This window comes from Amblyomma americanum, chromosome 4, assembly GCF_052857255.1.
Source record: "Amblyomma americanum isolate KBUSLIRL-KWMA chromosome 4, ASM5285725v1, whole genome shotgun sequence".
Classification (NCBI taxonomy): Eukaryota; Metazoa; Arthropoda; class Arachnida; order Ixodida; family Ixodidae; genus Amblyomma; species Amblyomma americanum.
The window spans coordinates 68,098,235-68,114,187 of record NC_135500.1 but is presented as its reverse complement, the minus strand read 5'-3'; the positions used below and the strand labels follow the sequence as shown (position 1 = coordinate 68,114,187).

General features: G+C 44.9%; 1 pseudogene; it reads right to left on the bottom strand.

The window, feature by feature from the left end:
* Positions 1-795: 795 nt before the first annotated feature.
* Positions 796-3,243, bottom strand: LOC144130157 (very long chain fatty acid elongase AAEL008004 pseudogene; annotated as a pseudogene).
* Positions 3,244-15,953: the final 12,710 nt, after the last annotated feature.

Here is a 15,953-nt window from a genome sequence, read left to right as displayed (position 1 = left end):
TCCTTCTTACAGTGTTTTAAAAAGATTGCGTGAATAAATTACGGGAATGTTAAAGTCAAAGAAAGCGTAGTGCATGTGCTGGAGAAATTTCGGAATTCATAAACATATGGCACAGTACCTTTTAGCAAGATTCTTCTATAAGTAGCGCATTACCAACCAAGGACTTGTATATGACGCTTATATAATTAAGTTTCTCTGGTTTTTGGCGAACATTTTATGCTTGTTTTTCCTAGTCTATGGCGAAGAGTCTGCTTTTAAGGAATATGATGCCTCCTTGAGTGAAAGCTTGCATTGTTAATAAACAAGCCATAAACGCAACATTCCGCTAAACGTAAAAGGATAACCCATGAATTTATTTTGTGCCGGAAAAATAATCAAATATTTTGGGTATGTGCATCTACTTCCTTTTACCCATTGACATCAGATTTTTGTCTAGTGCCACTGGTCATTCATTTCGTGGCAATTTAATTTTCCTCTCCGACTCTGACCTTCAGTGGTTCACGTTAGCCCTAAAATTAGGCCTTTAGAAAAGATTGGTTTAATGACACACGAAAAATATTACTTACACTCTAAAACCACAACCAGAGAGATTCATGCATAGTATATTATTACTACGGATGCGCTTTATTTTAGAGTTCCTTTTTATGACCCACACCATGTCTGCCATACTTATCGCTGCTGTCACTCCGAGTGTTCGATTAATGCGCTGAAAGATTGCTATCACTATTACCCTTGACATCCTCGTCTATGTCAGATAGAATTTTCATTATTTTGCATTAAAACTACCCTATTTGCTATCTGCTGCGGTTGTAAGCCTGTAGGCCAGAAAACAGCCAGCTAAAATATAAACACTGTCAAAAGATACGCCCAAACGGTCAAAGCATTGCTTATATCTGTGAGCAGAGTGTTCAGGGTTCATTCAACAAGTTCACGCGGCGGTCGATGCGGTGGCTTTGCAAATGAGTGGATCAACGGTCACACCATCTCACTTGCAGACATGCCATGCTGGCGTTGTAGTTGCAGCAAGACAAGATGTCTGCGGTTTGGAACAATAAAAGTGCTTTTTTTTTTTAGTAGCGCGTTTGTGGTTAGCGCTCAGTAAAATAAAAAGCGCATGAAGAATGAACAAGAAAAACAAGCGAACAAGTTCTCTGGCTTGCACTACATCACAATGATAACATAGTACCTGTAAGCGGCAATATAAAAACCAGGGTTGAAATGTTTCGGCTCAAATCTTACGCTATAAAACTTTCTAGCTTCCCCCCATCTGCTTGTACAGCAGTCTGCATTTCAGAAGAACGCGGCCTAGGCCTGAAAGATAGCCCTGATTAGGAGCTGCATTGAGGTCGTCGTAAGTGGCATTCAAGTTTTACTGAAAGAATGGTTTTGAAGAATACAGTTTTCTCTGAAGACGTAATTCTGTGCATTATGAAAAATACAATACAAACTTACGGGCAAGTTGAGCTCACATGATTATGAAACAGCGCATTGACACAATGGCAATGAAAGCAAAAAACGAAGCCATACTTTAAGCGCACCACATCAGTGAAACAGACAGAGTCCCGTGAAACAGAAGTTATTTCCACATGACACTGAGAGTCCAGAGTAGCCCATCTGAAAAAGGTAAAGCACAACAGAACTGGGAGCTTCCCTGCTCATTGCTTCAACTAGGTCCGTCTGTGCAAGCGTCGTGTGTCCCCTGCAACGCAGGCCATATTCGACGCTTTGCCTAAGCGGCTTTAGACACATGATACGAAGAAAGGAACTCAAGCCAAAGTCCTACTGTCGTCACAAATACCACTGGTGCTGATGTTGCACAATCATGTCTTCATTAGCTCTAGAACTTCCGTGTCCACACACTTAAGACACCGCAGCCAACTTCAGTGTACAGCACATGGTATTTGATGGAATGTTTCCTCTGATATCCCAGTCCACATTAAATTTTTGACTGCCTGCAAGGCCAGCCTATGCTTCTTGAGGATAACGAGATCGCGTGACGTGAAAGTGCTTATGGTTACCATCCTTCTCCTTGTTCTCCACACGTGCTTCGACTGCCAAGTACATGTGCTTGTCGTGTGCCATTCGCCTTGTTTGTGACCCCAGTCTTTACTGACAACGGGCAACGAGGCGCACTACATCGGAAGAGAAGTGCAAGGACCGGCTACTTACTTCGCTCGTGAGATAACTGACCAACTAGGTAGATTGGTGACCATGCTAGCGATAAAGTCCTTGGTCGCATCACAGCCTAGGGCAGCGAACGCCCTCACTGAGCTTTCCTTTCGAGTTTACTGTCGCCGTTGCATTTCTTGTTGGGGTCCCTCCTTTCCCTGTAGGCCTGAAGATAGAAGCGGACGAACATGGTGAAGAAAAAGACAGCTTCGCAAGCCATGATGTAAACGTGCGGCCTTGGATAACCACAGCTCACAAACAGCGGTGTCATCATGTGCACGAATATGATAGTGAACTGCACCAGCTGGAACTGAGTCAGGTAGCGCTTCCACCAGAGATGCTTTTGGACGGCCGGCCCCAGCATGGATAGGATGTAATATGTGTACATGATGACATGCACGAAGCAGTTGAGTATGATTGTCAGTGCAGCCTGGCCGTCGGGGCCGTATCCAACGCCGTAGCAGCCGTTGAAGACGACCAGGATGTGGTGGGCGACGTGCAGAAAAGAGACGTGCGAGTCTTTCTTCCGCAGCACGAAAAAGATGGTGTCCAGAAAGTCGGCAATCCTCACCAGCATGTACCACCAGCACAAGTTGAGCATGCTCATGGTCACTTCGTCGCGAGCCTCGTAGTCGATGCCCTGACAGATGAGGCTGTAGCCGCCACCCATGTATGTCTTGGAGAGGAAGGCAACCATAAACCCGGCGTTAAGCACCACCATGCAGGCGTTGTATACGATCACGAGAGGCTTGATTCCGTCGTACGGCTTGCGGTCCTTCATGAAGCGAGGCCCGCCTATTTTGACCAAGTAGACGTACGTCGTGAAGAGGGCGATGAGGAACTGTGTGTTCCCTGCCAGTACCCAGTCAGCTGTGCGGGGATCGCGCTGGAAAATCGCAGTGGTCTGCGGGCTGCCGGCCTCGTCACTCATTCTGCTGGAAGACTTCCTTGCTGCCTTGCTTGCCTGGCACTTTCTATCGATGCCGGCTTATGATCCGGTCTCCTTGCGTTCTTGTCTGCCCGGAGCTGCTCACCAAAGGGCTCCTCACTGCTTCGCACTCCGCGAGGCATCGAGATGAGTCCGCTATTTAGACGCGCATACATTTATCGACCCCGGTAGAGAGTGCCACACTGCGGCGGTGATGACGACGCAATGGAGAGGATAATTCCCGCCCGTGAGAAGTGCCGATTGTTGCCGGCGGCAGCGGCAGGTACATTCGCGCACGTTTACTTCCCTCTCCTAGCAAAGGCAACGACCGTCCAACGACCGCTCACGGGCTTAGCGCCTTGCTTCTTCCTCAGGCATTTGTAACCTCTCATTCTCTAATTGACTTAATGCGACTGCGGCGTCCTTACGGCAAAATGAGAAGAAGAAAGTACTGGCTCTATCGCTGCATGAGAAGTGTGTGGAGGAAAACCTTTTTTTTTATTACAGGCGGCGAGAAAACGAAAGTGAAAATAAAGTTCATGCGAACGGTTTAAAAGCAGAGTTGAAGCAACTTTTGGCAAAATAAAGCAGGTCGTTAAATGTAGTATAGCTATTTCTAGTTAAGTATGCATCTTCATGAAATGGCCTTGACTCTGACATATACTACTTTATGCTCTAATGAGCATGACGTTCTGAAAAAAAAATACTAATCAGCTGTTTTCCACATTTCCTCTTTAAGATGCCTCCCCCATTCAAGTGTCTAGGTACAACCGTTCTCGTTTTTTTTCTTTGTGCCACTGAGGCTAAAGGAGTCATTTCATTAAAGTATCTCCTCCTCCTCCTCCTCCTCAGCACACCAATACTTTAGCAAACTACGTTTCGAGAAATCCTAATGCTGGGTCTGGCTAAGCAGTTTTTGGAAGTTGTATTTTCTCAACAAGGCAATAGGAGCTTGGGTAATCGTATCACACAATGACAAGCACAAGCTCCTCCGAAGAGAAGTCGTTGTCACACAAGGTGTCTCGCTCACTATACTGTTTACTTGACCGCAGAGAGTGAATTACGTGAGACTGTCCAAGAAGGAAAGGAGAAACAGTTCTATAAGAGGATCTTTCTTAGCACGCGGTAACGCGCCTACTGATCTGCATGTAAAGCACAGCTGCTTAGGCTGCTTTGCCAGCATTCTAATAAGAAGTGAACCTCACCGGCCGACATATTCTTGCGTGCCTTGTAGGCATTCTTAATTCTGAACGTCGCTACGGCAGAATGCGCTACTTATTTACTGAACTTCATTAACAACTCAGCTGCCTTATCGGGAACATTATCGCGTTGTCACTAAACCCACTTTCCAAGTTACATTACGTATGCGCTCTTGTGGGCAACATCATAAAATAAAATTTCAGCTATCTGAAAACAAAGAAGAAACTAGAAGCCAGACTCAAAACACTTGAAAAACATAAAAGAAACTTTTTGAGCAAGCAGTGTAAACTGTGTCCGAACAAACATAGTTTAGAAATGCGCAAAGAATAAGCATCAATGGGAGCCAACAAAGCAGAAGCTGTTACTAAGTACAATTTGTCCTACCTGCCTGCCTGCTTTTTTCCAGGATACTACGCTCTTTTTCCTGAGTTTCGTTTAACGTCTCACTTGATTTCTTGCTCCCGTGCTTGCATTTCTATGTATTATGAATCTTTTCTTAAAAGGCTGCAAGTCACCGATCATATCAGAGAGAAAGCAAATGCATTGCAGGGTAAGGCTGTGCATAACTAAACCTTTAGGAGCTTCTTAAGGACATAATGCACATTTATTCCATACTGCTTGAAAAATCAAGCAACGTTATGTTTCAGAAATTGCGTTAAATAATTTTGTTTTTACCCTATGTGTGTTGCAGTGAAATTCGATTCGCTCGCTATACCCAGTTTCGAACTCGTGCGGAAGGATGCCAGAAATCCAACTTTCATAAATCAGAGGTACTAGACATCAAAAGAACTTAGAACAGTACATGCGCGGCCTTCAAACATTGGTGGCATTTGTAAAGTATACACGCACGCATATTCGCAGGTTAGCACGTATTCAACTGCGGTTCCCGTGGTTGAATATGCTAAGTGAAAGTCTACGTTTGCGGTGAAAGAACACTTGTGCTCTTTTAACCCTATGCTTCCACACCAACCGGTTTCACCAATGTACACGCGTCCGCATAAAAAAGGAGAGCGAAAGACGACCGCCGGGGTCCATGTAACCAATTTGACGGCGTGCTTTAAGCTACACCTGTTCTCTCAATAATATCTTCCTTCTATCTGCTTGCGAATCGCAGAGCAAATGCCTTATGAGCGGTATATTCTCCGCGGTTCCCAAGCGAATAAACGAAACATATCATCCAAATCAAGGCTCTAGTGTTAGTCAAGCCGTCGAATTTTTTTCATGAACCTCGGGGGCCATCTCTCGAATTCGTTTTTCGTGCGAGCACGGGTATATTGGCTAAACCGGTCGGTGAGTAAACACAGGGTTAAAAGAGAACAAGAATAGCTTGACCGCTAACGTAGGCTTCTGCTTAGCGAAGTACCGCCGCAGCGGTGGTTGTTGCCCTATCTTCGGCAAGGCATCCGCGATATTTCGCTATGAGGATCGGATAGCCCAGGGGAGTGCTGAAGGGTATGAAATGAAGAGGCAGCAAGACGCTTGTGTCAGCCAGCCATGTGTTTCCTTACACGACAGTGATTTTGTGTGTCTGAACCAGCGGACCACGTGATTGTGTTTCGTTTGCAATTCTCTCTGTCGTCGTGGTTTTCATAACCAGTGCGCTGGGGTGATCTTTCAATTAATATACTTGCTTGCTCCACATAGACTCCAGTTAATAGTTCAGTGCTTGTGGTGTCTGGTTATCTTGCATTTTTTCATAAGCAGCAGTACCAACAAGCCATACTTTTCGTTCTCGTTTGAGTTTTAATGTCCAACTTCGTGCCTTTCTGAGGAGTTTATTACTTCGTGTTGAATGCTTTAAAGTGGTAATGACACAAATTTTCAGGCTCAAGCTCTTTATTGCATGTTTTTCGCTATGCGTCTAGGAAAAGCAGGGCGAAATATGAGCTCATTTGGTGCGGAAAACAATTTGTAATGGCAAACTTTGAAAGCTCCTGAACCGTGCGGCAGTGAGGCAACAGTGGCGGTGTTCACAATCCATGACGACGTAGGCCGACGGTCGCGTGCTTGCTCCCGACTGAATTGCACACTGCGCGCAGCGAACTTAGCGGAGTTGGTTCTTTATTGTTCAGGCTAAGGGAGAGGGGATGTGTGGTAGGAGCCCACACCCCACGACCGAGGGACAAGGCCAACAAAGGCCTGTGTGCTTCCCTTTTCCGCCCAGCTAATGTGTCACTGTGACACTGGAGTAGGCGGCCGTGCTCCGCTCCGCACCTACCTTGCTCCCTGCAGATTTGCCGCAGGCGACGGAGCTGTCGGCTCATGGCGTCACTCAGGCTGCTTCAAAATGGCTGTCGCTGCCAGGTGGAAAGGCGTAGAGCCGACAACTTCTTATTGCAATCGGTAGCTCTAATGAGTGCCTAGCGGCCTAATTTTTTCAGTTACGTGGAATAACGTCCTGGTGAGTAGTGCCACCGTAAAACCACGATTTGTAGGTAGACCATGTCATGACCCCTTTAATGTTTGTGGAGAAGGAGAATGCATATACGGGTATTATAGTGCAACACTGACACTATTCCATGACATCTCTGAATTCATCACAAAGCGAAATGATTCCGTACGGAAACAAGGGACTTCAGAAGATATATAAAAAATAATGTTGCCTTGGACATGCCAACGAAAATTAGCGGCGTTAGATAATAGCAGGAAGAATATGCAGGGGAATATTGAAGTGAACGCCGCAGTTAACTTGCAGGTTAAAAAAAAAACAGAAAACAGATTTACTCAAAAATTGTCATTTTTACATCTATGCGCACACAGATATACACAGAAGTATTGTAGGCAAAACAGCACAATTATACACGCACAATGACGCGCTCGTACCCCATTCAGGATGACATTGACATAGTAGCGCGCCTACAGCATAATTGCTATTGCGAGGAAAGTGCTGGCTGCTCGCGTGTGGTTTGCCACGAGAACAAAAGAACAACGCAAGCCGCGGGCATTCTTCGAGGCAAGACTGCCTATTTTGAGCCACGTGACTGCGGTTACTCGACAGAGACGAAAAAGGTCGTCACACGGTGCTATTCAGTGGCGTATGTATGTCCATGTTTTTCGCCCACTTCTTTTATATAATGCAAAGCCAACTTCCCCAAAACCCCATGCTCTTCTGTTCTGTAAGTATGTACATATGCGCCGTTCATATCCCCGCTTACAAGAAGCGCTGTCGCCGTCACCTTTACTGCGTGCAAGTGTCGTCGTCGTCGTCTCGCTGCTGGGCTACCAGAGCTATACGCACCTCGTGATGGGAGCCCAGCTCAAGCGCCCGCTAGGCCGGCGAGCGGGCTTCGCGTGAACGTTGCTTCAAACGGACGACATCCTCACTGTCTACGTGGCATTCAACTGGCGCCGACTTCCAGATCACTGCCAAGGTCTGCCATGCCACGCTGTCACTCGACGTGGAGGAAGGTAGTCGCCTGCAAAGCGTAGTAGAAAGAATCACATGGCCCCAATCCGCGGCAAAGCAGCACGAGCAAGACAAAAGATTATAGAGACAGTTCAGCGGTTTCGATGGCCGTATACCGGCCCTTTTGAGCGTATCACTCGCGTAATTCTTATCGCTGCCAATCTGGCAGGCGGCACCACTAAGAGCTATGACATTGCGAGAATAACATATGCTTGTTCAGTCGTCGGAAGGAAGGAAGCAGACTGTTTAAAGTTATTAAGGGGTGACGGCTACAGCGGTGAAACGAAAAGAGAGCGCGAGACAGCCGCTGTTGCTTTGCTCACGCAAGGGGAAGCTAGTGAACACGCTATGTAGAGTCCCCATGGTCACCGGAGACGTGTGAACCGGGCGAGGTGCTCTGGCTTGATTGTTATAGGCTGTGGAAAACTTGCGGTGAGTTGGCCACGAGAGGAGAAGGCCGCCATCCGCTTAGAAGAGAAAACAGCGGCGGCACAAAGCCCGCAGTTGACGAGGGCAGCCGTGAGGAAGTATGAGGCCGTGCAGAAGGAAGTCGCACCTTCAGTTGCGCGGCTGGTTGCGGACTTCTCATCGTGGCGTACTGCGTATGATAATAAGTGGGGAAGGCAGGCCATTTGTCACCCACTGTCAATGCGGGGAAAAGCCGCATTGAACGCGGAAAACACGACTCGAGCCAGGCTCCGTTCGGGTGAAGGAGGACATTGCGTCAGGAGAGATTTGTTTTCTTTTACTTTTCTTTTGCGGAACTCGCAAGCTGAAACAAAGATGTGGGCGGAAGAATCCACCGAGGCCAGAAAAAGCGTCTTCGTGGGCTGTCGCTTGAATGGCACAAGCACACGCGGTCTCGTTGATGTTCCGTTCGGGCCATTGTCTCTTTTTGGGCGGAGTTTCCGGTGGTAGAAACGGACGAAAGGGTATCGACGACCTTTCAGGAAATTTTGACGATCCCCAGGAAAATTAGGGCAGTTTTCGCAACCCCCAGTAATTATGTCTAAACAAACAATCAAGGCCTGGGAAACTCGGAAACTCGGCTATAATTGCAAAAAGGACAGGGTGAAAACGACGAAATCAATGCCAGTGCAGAAAGGCTTTCGCCGCCTTCCAGGCTTCGGGAAGTACGACAGCTGCTGCCACTGTTTCTGCTCAAAGGCATCGTGAGCCCACTTTTTGATGAGAAATGCTAAAAAGATCCCGTGACAGAGCCGACACGCCCACAAAACCCTGTCTCCTTTCAGCACGTCGTTAGCGCTCTCGCGCATAATTACTTCTTTTTTCGTAAATTACGCCTTACAATGCACGACATCGATCAGAGCGCGGATAGTTAGACTGACGAAAAAAAATAATACAAAGAAAGAGAAGGCCGCCACATCTCGAATATTTTCTCGCGTTCATCTATATAAGTAATGCATCCATTTCTCAAAAAAAATTTGGACTAACACAAGTCCACTTAAAGCTATTCATCAATATCCTGCCTCGCCCTGCCCTTTATAGCATTTTTGTTTAGCGTAGTTTACAGAGCGATTATTATTATTATTATTATTATTATTATTATTATTATTATTATTATTATTATTATTATTATTATTATTATTATTATTATTATTATTATTTCTATATTTATTCTATATACTGCGTGATTCAGGTAGACGTTGCGTTGGGCGCAAATAGTACACTGTCTCCAGTGGTGCGTTTCTGACGGTGCCGTTGCATGAGCAATATACGATACATTGTGCAGGCGACCTCAGTCGCTAGTTATTGGCTCATACGTTTTTTTGTTTCTGTGATTTATACAACATTTCTTCCTCGACTTTATTTTTCTAGTTTCCAAAGCTACCATGCCGCGGCCTCTAAACCTGACCTAACGCAAGGTTATTTCTATCACGTGGCGCGCGCTCTCGGATTTTCGCGCATTTTCAGCTTGACGGCGCATCCTCCGGTTCGGGTTGGGAGCTCGCCTCGTTATGCGCGCTCATGTTCAGGGGATCAAAGCGACCAGTTGAGTATAGAGAATTTTCGTGCACCGCATGGAACATCACCGCGTGGCCTGAGGCCTATGCATCATGGACTTGCGCGTTATCTGCTAGTGGAGACGTCGAGTGACGGGGCGACGAACATCTGCTTAGCGTGACCACGGTGAAATTGTGTAAGCGTAGAATGTCCCTTGCAGCCCGTACACAACGAGGCTAGACTCGGCATGCTGATCGTTGAGGCCATAGATGAGTTCACCGGCGATGCGGAAGAAGTACGAGAGCATCAGCCTTCTGTTCGACGTACAAAGATGGAAGTACGGGATCTGCCTGTTCTGGGTACACCTGTTTGCTAATAGCTTTGCCACCTTCAATGGACACTGAGGACACATTGAAGCTCGGGTTTATTGATAGGGTATGTACCACGTTGTAATCACAAAGAGGCCACTCTCTCGTCAAAAACAGAGCTTTTTATAAGGCAGATAAAAAAAACAACCAATGATATACAGGTGTGCCAGATATCGCAATTAAAACTGGTACGTCAGCACCAATTTTAATCGGCGAGTCCTAGAGGCTACGCTCCAACGCCCTTCTTTTTAGAATGGTGGCAACCCATCGTTTTTCACAAGGGCGCCACGAGTAGGATACTTTTGGCAGCAGGATTTCAAATTCTATTTTTGCTAGGGTAAATGCTTCTCTGGCTGCCGGAAAGACGTAAACATAGCCATTAATATCCGGAGAATCAATTTCTAATGCTAACAATAATTAGACAGTTTTCCTGATAGTCCCTTAAAATACTACCTTCTACGTGAGGCACATGTACGGGCGCGAACAAGATAAACCAGAGTGCGTTCCGGCGTCCAAACTCTATATCCGAGTTGTTTATTTATTTATTTATTTTATTTACACAAAATGCACCTAAAGGACTTCACAGCTGAGGGTATATTACAAAAGGAGTGTAGGCAATAGAGAAATTACAAGCCACGAAACCACAAAACATATATATATATATATATATATATATATATATATATATATATATATATATATATATATATATATATATATATCATGTGACGTTACAATAAAAAATTATAACGCGTTATAATTCACCGTTCGAAGTGCAAAGGTAAACCGAAATAGCAAAAGCGTGATCTGAGCAGCACACAGTAAAAAATTAATAGCAGCTAATAGAAATAAATACGAACAAATGTATTGAAATGGAACCACTACAAGCATCATTAATAGAAATACAATGCAAAAAGAATGCCATGAATTGATGTTGTAAAATACGTCAGGATCAGTGGCAGTTCCAGCGCCTGAAGGCAGAGCATTCTAGTCAGTTAATGCGCATGGTATGAATGAATGCGCGTAGTTAGACGTGCGCCATGACAAGTGCTTAACTTCAAAAGACATGGTCTTGTCATTCAAACATGGAAGAAGGAACACAACAAAGTCGTTGCGAAGCGCTGAGTGATTATACAGTTTATGAAAAAGTGATAACCGTGCATTTTATCTGCGGGGACACAATTCCTGCAAGCCTGCACGTTTCTTCAAGGCTCTAATGCTGGTATGACGTGAATGATGTGAGTAAATAAAACAAACGGCGCGGTTCTACAACAATTCGACGTTATTAATTAAGTATGCTTGACAAGGATCCCAAATAGCCGAAGCATATTAAATTTTTATTTATTTATTTATTTATTTATTTAGAAATACTGCCAATCCCAATCGGGATCATCGGAGGAAGGGCAAAAACAGAATTCAACAAAGCAAGTACATAAAACACAGCGTTGCAACTATATGTGAACAGAGGCTGTTAGGTTTAATAGCAATAATAATAATCGGTGAGAAATACCATGGAAGCAACACTTAAAGGGAAAAGAAATAAGAACAACATGATGCATTACACACTAGAAAGAACAATTTTCATTACTTCAAATAGAGAACTGCAGCTGACGAAATGGTGTTTATAATGCCCATTGTAGAGCTAGTAGGTGCGCTTCATATGTCTCTAAAAATTTTTCTAAAGATGAGCTGGTTACACTTGATGGTAGGTTATTTCATTCTCGAATGGCTGACGGAAAAAACGAATGTCTAAAACAGCCTGTGTTGAATCGATATTCTTCCAGTGCTTGTGAGTGCTTATGTCTCATTTTTCTTGTTTCTGATTTTGAAATATACTTTGTACAATCTATGTTCACCATGTTGTGAATAAGTTTATTTGATTGCACCTGAGAGAATAGAACTTCCTTTGACATTGGGTTTTGTCTTTAAAGATTTTCTCAGCCTTTTGACTTTTCGCTTGGCATGAATGATGTTGCGATTTATCCACGGGTTGTGTTTATTTGTTCTCTTCGTTTTACCTGGTACGTAGTTAGTTATGCAAAAAGCTATAATTCGTTTGAATCTTTGCCATAGTGTATCAGTGTCAGTGCTACTGTCTAGTGCAAGCTGTTCAAAAGAAGAGAATTCGTAAGATAGATGGTCGAGTATGCTGGTGTCGTCTGCTCTGTAAAAATCCGGAAATGATAGGAATGATTTTGGCGGCGTTGGCAGGTCATGAATGGCGATATTGCAGAGTGTTATTTTGTGGTCTGACATACCATCTAGAAGGTGTAGCTTTGCTTTGTCTGTAGGAAAGTGATCGCTAATAAAAACTAGATCTAGTATGTTTGAACTGCTAACTTGTACACGCGTTGGCTGATTTGTTATTTGACTCAAATTAAACGTTAGCATGATATCAAAGAGTACATCTGTGTGTTTAGAATGATGCTGCATAGTATTCCAGTCAATATCAGGTAGATTGAAATCCCCCATCATGGCTAATCTGACTCCAAGGAAGTGCCGAAGCATGTAGGCATGCAATGACTGCAGTGCGTCGATGCTTGAAGATGAGCTGCGATAAACGCAGCCGATAAAGACTGATCGCGATGAATACGAGAGTTTGCAAAAAAATTGCTTCAAACTCCTTGACTTCTGGAAGAACCACGAATGAAATTTCCCTTTTTATCAAGATAGCAACTCCCCCGCCACGTGCTAACTTATCTTTTCGGACTATTGATAACCTATCTTTTCGGACTATTTTAGTTCAAATTAGAGTGATGTAACCTCGTGTTCGGAGGTAGAATGGAGCATGCTTTATGTTTCAAGAGACCTTGTGACCGATTTGCGGATGCAAGGATAAGGTTAATATGGTGGCTCCATGTTAGTCCTGAATGCGGGTTATGTTCGAAGTGCTTATACGTGGTTATAACTCGACTGGAGTGTTAATTGTTGGAGTGTTGATTTTCATTAGCTGTCCCAAGATTCGTAGCGCACTCATCCCTTCGCCTTCGTGCATATCTCGTTTGGGCCAAGCACACAAAACATGCAGCGACTCCTTCATTCCTCGAACATCCAAAGACTGGAACCACCTTCCCGGATCGATTGCCAGCACTAAAGACATTCTTCATTTTAGAATCGCCTTAGAGAGCATTGTTTATGCAGAACATGGACGCGTCTGCTTCGCGTTCTCTTTATTATTGTATTTATTTCAATCTTTCACTCCCTTCTGTAATTCCGCAGGCTTTGGGGTAAAATAAATAATTAAATAAATAAAAAGGAAAATAGGTCGGCAACGTATCCAGCAGCTCAGGAGTGAATTGTCTGGTGATTTCTCATAGACAAAAAGTGTTCCCTGAACTCTGCTAGCAAGGGCCGAAGCGATTGCACTTAAGGTAGAACACCGTGCCGTCAGTATGTCAGCCCTTGCGTACAAGGCATACAGATACGCGGCGCCTTCGTCATCCAAAAGCACGGCGCTACGTGTATCAGTAGCCCACCCCTTTACATGCATAAAGAGATAACCTACGTTGGAAAACTGTAACCGTGCCTTACCGCTTCTAATGGGACAAAACTCAGGTGACAAGGCGCGCACGTAAACTTGGCAGATATTACCGCACAATTGTAAGCTTTCTTCTATCCAACAAACTCTTCGTGATCTTTAAATTACTTCTTAGCATCACCCTTTTGGTTCACTTTACCATTCTTAACGTAATTTTATGTTTAACACTTTAACTTCTCTGTTTTTGACATCACGTTTTTTACTTCGTAAGCGCCTGTTACTGACTTTGATCGCTTTTGAATAATCGCACCTTGTTTGACATAGCCCTTTTTTCTCTTTAACCGACCTCTTACATAATGGGTGACGGTGACTTGGACTGTCTTCTCGCTTGTTCATATAATATGTGCACTAAATTTTCCAACAAAAAATACATCTGCTAGTTAGCGCTATAGTGTCGTTTGCTTCCACTGTGCTATTTTGTTGGTTCCACTACGTTATACCGTCGAATCAACAAGCCCGTACCAGTTCCCTCGTTCCCATAGGACACAAAGCTCGCCTCGCATGGCGAATAATGACGAGGTCGTAAGACGCCCGCATATAACAATGCACAAAGCTGAGAAGTAAACGCGACAAAGCTGATGATGAAATGTGTTAAGGTGGAATTCGTAGCATTGAAAGTTTTTCGTGGTTACCACCTTCGCAGGCCTGCTTACTACGCTCTTTTGTTTCCCTAGGACTACCCTCAGTAATCGCAAATGGCCGTTTTGTGTATGCTTTGTTTCCTTTTATTTCGGTTGTTGCTCGCCAAAGAATTTCTAGCTCCAGTCTTAAACAAATGTTTGTTTTCTAGTACTTTCTTGTGGCACTCACTTGTGGCTCCTTTTTTTTTTCTTTAGTCGCGCTTCTCCTTTGCACTTGCGACCTCCAACACAGGGCAGGTCATCAAGCAACTTGCAGCGCATAAACGTAACTATGGCAACGCAGCTCAAAAACGCGAAAGGCGTAAAGAAGCCACGATGATTGGCGCTACTCCACATCTGTGTCTCGCTCATTTTTTTTCTGCGTCCTTCGTCTTTTTGCTCTTATTTCTCTACAAGGACAAGTCTGGCAAAAAGATGTAGACCATGGCCTGGCATTTCCTTGAATCGCAATGGTAGATCAAGCAAAATTTCTGCCGCATTGAAATTGGAAAATGCTGCAGACGGATACAACTCAAGTGCAGAGCAGCAAAGGTCTCTTTAAGGAGGCCTTCCCGTCAAATGCGCCGGCCTCTGGCACCGACACCGAGGTCACTCTGCTTACACCTGTCAGCCTACACCGGTGCCGCGCTAGCAGGTGAAAGGACGTCTTTCGCGGAGTTATGAAAATAGGCTGACGCCATCGGGTGGCGGGAACCCTTTCAGATGCGTTTGCGGCACCGTTCTTGAGTAGAACACGGCATAGCGCGTTCACTGCTTCGTGGGTAACCGGTGGGTCACGTCTTGTATTCATACTGTGGGGCTCGAATACTAAGTGGCGATGAATCCGTGGGACTAGTCAAAGAGTCTGCGAAAACACATTTTCCCGGCTGCTATTGCAATCTGCCGTCGGTTTCTATGTGTGGTCTTGGCTGGAGGCTCAATCGGAGATCACGCCGCACCCAAGACAATTTAAGGGTGACTCACCGGTGAAACGCGACGTGCAGGAATTAGGGCACCGAATATCACTGTCGCCGTGAATGTGTTATCTGATGTAAAAGATGCATCACAAATGTCTGTTTTAACGACCCCAGGGAGATATGGTCCAAACAACTCTTTCATCATGCCTGACGACTACGCAATGCTCCCTCCACTTAGGTTCGAAGCGCAGGTTCATTGCCTTTTTTCTTCTTTACTCACCTTTCAACGCCACATTACCTCTTCTCTGCGCCTACGGGCACAGCCACAGGCAGCAGCGTCGAACTGGGCGGCGGGAGCCTTGCCTCGTCTGATAAGGCCAGTGGGAACCCGGCATTACAAAATCGTGCCAAGAATCATTAGCGAGCCGGCCTTCCCACCTGACTGCGGCGCTCGTGAATGTGTGATCTCTCGGTAACGGTCATAGCAACTCAGACTGCCAATGATACGGTCTTTTTACAGTTATCATTTTTATCCTGAAACCGAGTAAATCGTGACGCTATGGCTACTACGAAGAACTTCCCATGGTTTCACAAGCCAAGCACAATACAAGTGTGCCTCTGTTATCTTTGTCGTTGACCTGACTTCCGTCACACGCTCACAAGAATTCGAATCATACTAGACGTCGGATGGAACAACGGCAAGACAGCAGTTTGTTGTCGAGAGGCACTGGCTCAAAAGTATTTTCAATTTTCTCGACACTAATTTTTTCTAAATGGTTTTGCTCTATAAGTCACTATTTTTAGTGCTATATCAGTCACTATATTTCACGTGTCTCAAAGGC